This window comes from Triticum urartu, chromosome 6A, assembly GCF_056163025.1.
Source record: "Triticum urartu cultivar PI428250 chromosome 6A, HENAU_Tu73, whole genome shotgun sequence".
NCBI lineage: Eukaryota > Viridiplantae > Streptophyta > Magnoliopsida > Poales > Poaceae > Triticum > Triticum urartu.
In genome coordinates this window covers 209,693,747-209,698,976 of record NC_141878.1, presented here as the reverse complement: position 1 = coordinate 209,698,976, position 5,230 = coordinate 209,693,747, and positions in this window count along the sequence as shown.

Below are 5,230 nucleotides of genomic sequence, written 5' to 3'. Positions count from 1 at the left end.
CACACCATGTGGTGAGTGCGATGCTCGTCGTCGAACGAGAGGAGGACGGACATAAATTCCCACTTCCGAAACCGGTATACTATGTATCCACTGTCCTTACACCATGCAAATCCCAGTACCCTCATTACTAAAAGATATCATATGCGGTCTTCATGGCATCCTGGAAGCTACGGCACTACTTCCAAGAGTGCTCGATCACGGTAGCCTCCGAAGTACCACTCAATGACATAATAAACAACCGTGACGCTATAGGCCGGATTTCCAAGTGGGCCATTGAGCTCTTGCCATTTGATATCACATACAAACCACGCCGAGCCATTAAATCCCAAGTACTAGCTGACTTCGTCGCCGAATGGACAGAGGCTGAACTCCCTAAAGAGTACATTACATATTCCAGCTGGTTCATGCACTTCGATGGCTCCAAAATGCTGGCCGGTTTAGGAGCGGGCGTTGTCTTAATGCCCCCCACAGGAGACACAGTCTAGTATGTACTCCAAATATTATACACAGACTCCAATAATGCAGCCAAATACGAGGCCTTATTGCACGGTCTTTGGATGGTTGTCTCTATGGGCATACAACGCCTGGAGGTGCGCGGGGATTCAAACCTCGCAATATCCCAAATAAACAGAGACTTCGACGCTAAAGATCCGAAGATGGCGGCCTATCGTAACGCCGTGCTCAAAATATCAGCTCGGTCTGAGGGACTCGAGTTTCATCATGTGGCTCGAGAAAGTAATCAAGTGGCGGATGTCCTTGCTCGCATGGGCGCCAAGCGTGACCTTGTCCCGCCTAACATCTTTTTGGAAAGGCTCTTCAAGCCGTTCGTGGTGTGGTAGGATGAGAGCGGCAACACTAGTACGGATCCGGTTATACCCCAAGAATTCAAACACAATACCGATATCATCGGGGGCTCAGCCACCGAAATAACACCATCGGCCCATCTAAAAATGGCAGTAATTTCCCCTTGGACCAAACCCTTGTTGGCCTACCTTAATAGGCGAGAGCTCCCTGAGGACCAGAATGAGGCTTGATGCATCGTTCGGCGCTTGAAAGCCTACAAGGTTCATGAAGCAGAGCTCTACAAGAAGAGTGCTACCAGAATACTTCAAAGATGTATCTCCAAAGAAGAAGGACACTAGCTCCTGGCCGAAATCCATGCTGGTCTTGGCGGTCACCACGCCGCTGCCCGGGCTCTTGTAACCAAGGCCTTCCGTACCGGTTTCTACTGGTCTATGGCCCGAGCAGATGCACAGGACCTTGTCCAACGTTGTGTGGGATGCCAGCTTTTCGCCAATCAAAGCCATATGCCACCTATCACCTTACAAACAATTCCCATTACTTGGACTTTCGCGGTCTGGGGGCTTGATATGGTCGGACCCCTCAAAGGGGGAAGCCATAAGAAAAAAATATATGCTAGTCATGGTAGATAAATTCACTAAGTGGATAGAGGCTAAGCTAGTTAAAATGGCCGAAGCCGGACCAGTGATAGTCTTTATATCCGGTGTCATACACCGTTATGGTGTCCCACACAGCATCATCACCGATAACGGCTCCAATTTTACAGCTGACGAAGTGAAAACATGGTGTGCTAACCTAGGCATCAAGCTTGATTATGCCTCCATTTATCACCCCAAACAAACGGTCAAGTTGAACGAGCTAATGGTCTTATCATGAGCGATATTAAGCCTAGACTAGTACGATCTTTAAAAGAGTCAGACAAACATTGGGTCGAGGAGCTCGACTCCATACTTTGGGGGCTGCGGACCACGCCCAATCGCACTACTGGTTACACACCATTTTTCATGGTGTACGGTGCGGAGGCTGTTTTGCGCTGCGACATTATTCATGACTCACCTCGAGTGCGCATGTACGAAGAGGGAGAAGCCAAGATAGATCAGCAGGACAATCTAGATGCCCTAGAGGAGGAGCGCGATGTTGCAAAAGCCCGTTCCGCACTCTATCAACAATAAGCTCGCAGATACCAAAGCAGAGAGGTGTGGGCCAAGACTTACAACGTTGGTGAACTCGGTCTAAGCTTGCCAGAAAAGAAAAATGATAAACTCAAGCCCAAGTGGGAAGGTCCCTTCATTATAGATGAAGTTCTCACTGGAGGTGCGTACTGTCTGCGTGATGCATCGGATAATCGCCTAGAGCCGAACCTGTGGAATGCCGCCAGACTCAGAAGATTCTACGCCTAGAGCCGGACTCATTGTTTGTTTTCTTTTTCTCCTCTTTTCATTTCTCTCTCTTTAAATATTTTTCTTTAGCTTTATAGCTCTTGTACGGCTAGACCGCACACTTATGAGGTACACATCCTTAAATGTATATGCCCATAACACCTGGAGGCTTCTTTTACAGAAGCTTATTATCATTTTTCGAGCATCAAGCTCACCACATATATGTCCTTTTATCATATATACCTTTTCTTCGCCATGATATGCACCTTTATGACTTAAGTTTTTGCCAAGATGGGTTACCTGGCTCCTGTGCTTATGCCCTACGTTCCCGTTAGTTCGGCTAGGGCATAAAGGGAGCACCTCTACAATTGTTATAGCCGGGTCATCCGGACATGTACCTCCGACTCGGTGAAGCCAAAAGCTAGCGTTCTTAAGGGAATAATCGGTCGGCGGACTAACGACATTTTACCCTCGTTGCACTATGAACCCCCATATATTACATATACTGCGATTTTTCGACTCACAGTTTGGGCATGCATACTAACACATGTTCAACCAGGGAAAGGAACCCTTAACGGAACTATTCTCTCTGGAAGATGTTTCTTACAATCAATAAGTAATATAACATAGCTAGCCGAATACAACTTGTCTGTTCTAGCAACTATGACCCCTATGCCTGGTTTCCACGCATGCCCTGGTATTTATTGCCAGTCCAATATTAGGAAACACTCCGCACCTTCGGGTCTGGAGGTCGAAGCGAAAAGGCCTGTCATGACAATCATTTTAAAATTCGGCTAGAGAAAAAATTGTCAATTGAAGTACATAGTCACTTGGACTCAAAAATTTCTTCATCTATACCGTCTAACAGGCTGTCTAGCTTACAGCCCTGTTGTGAAAACTTGGCGGCTATCTTTACTTGGTCATACACCAAGCTCACTGGAATCTCTTGTCCATCTGACCCCCCGAGGTCCGACCCGGGCCATATGATTCGGATCAAGTCTGGTATACCGTGTTTTCACCATGGCACAGGCCTCTCATGCGCCTTCCCGGCAAGCAGATATCTTCCATAATCTAAAGTGGCGTCAAGCTCCCTTGAACAGCTTCACAAGCTCCTCCATACTTCCTGGAGGGGATGCGGATGGCCATAAAGCATTAGAAACGCTCCGCATCGCTTTCCGAGCTTGCTCATACACTTCGGACAGCTCTTGTAGCAGATCACCTTGGAAGCTGGATGCCTCTTCTTCGGGCCGCCCAATCAAAATACCTACAGGAATAAAACTTATCAGGAGTCGCCTTAGCAAACTGTACGACAATAAGTTGAAAGGCATACTGAATATGCCGCCTCGCAGTTTTTTCTCCTTTAAAGCGTCCGCTAGTTGGGCCCGCACATCCTTCAGCTTTTCGCCAAGCTGGGTATTAGCATCCTGCAGCTTGTTCTTTTCGTCCCTGGTCTGTGTCAGTACATGTTGACCAGCGGCCTCTTTCCGTTCGGCATGTTCCTTCTCCGCTTGTGCGGCCTTTAGCTTCTCTTCCATCTGAGCCAACGAGCCTGCCATCGTATAATACAGCAATTTTTATTCATATAAACACGATTGGCACATGATTACATTTTCTGGATAGAGGGGAACCTTACCAGTCGATGCCTCCTTGGACTTCCCCAATTCAGGGTAACAGTAGTTAGCTGGGTCCGGCACTGTTCCAGCTCCTGAGATAGCATGTTGTTCTTCTCCGTGAGTGCCTGATTATACAATGATCCTTAAATTAGTTGTTTCAACTGCTTCAAGTCTTGGGGGCTACTGGTCTATGGTTACCAGATCTATATAATGCATACTTACCCGCATATCATTCAAATACTGGTCAGTGGCTCTGGCAAGCCCATCCCGAGCAGCTCGTATGTATGCATCAGCCGAGCTGAAGGCATTGAACGCCTCTTCAGTAAAGCTAGGGTCGCGAAGAGCGGCCTTCCGTCGCCAATGATTCATGGCGCTCTCTACTTCAGAGTTCGTGACAAACACATCATCCGAATCCTCTGAAGGAGGACAATCCGTAGTCACTCCCGTATCAGCCGCCGCCCTAGAGGCAGGGTCTGGAACCTGATTGGTAGAGGCACGACCGGCAGGATCCCCGGACATAGTCCGACGAACACTCTTCCTGATAAAACACAACGGACAATGTCACAGTTCGATGTGACTGCTAGGGGGTGTATTCGAATCCATACCTCTTCGATGAAGGCTCGGCCGTGTTATCATTTGCCTTCCTCTTCGAAGACCCACCCGACGCAGGCGCCGCTCTCTTATGAGACGCCTCTAGTGCAGCATGGCGCGCCGAGCGCCTCCTGTTTGGAGCACTAGACAGTGCGGTGGGTGAGGCATAACGAGGAAGCTCTTTTGGAGGAGATGCTCCATGGGCACTTACATGGGAAGACGGCAGGAGACCGGGGTAATCGGCTACAATGGCCACTTCTGTGCTGTCGTAGCTCGCCTGATAGAAGACCCCCTCCTTAAGCTCTACAAATATATCCAGATCCTCCTCAAATCCGGGATCTAGGTCCCGAATATGATTCTCCGGCTGCGGAGCAGGGCTATAGATCCCGGCGGTGGCCTTCCGCCATTCCTGTTAAAGATGGTCGGTTCAAGTCTAACTAGTTGCGGCTTAGGATGAGGATTGAATAAGATTCTGGATTGAAAGCTTACCCATCCAGGAGGATTGTACATGGAGAATCTGTCCCGGCACTTAAGGCGGGTGAATTCTTCTTTCTCCCCTTTATAAAGATCCGCTAGCATGGCGGCCAGGGCAGCAAAGTCATCTGAACCCTTGCACCCATAGCGAGATGTATCATCCTCCCCATTGAAGTTCCACATGGGGAGTCCTCTGGATTGGAGTGGCTAGATGCCTCGCGTTGTAGAAATTGCCATGACCTAAATCATGGATAGTATGGATTGGGCGAGTATTTTTATCTTGTCCATCAACATCTTGACTTCCGCGCTATCTTCCTCCTCGAGGCTTCGAGGGCGCCAGCTGTGGCGTTTCTTCAGTGGAGCGCTGGAAAA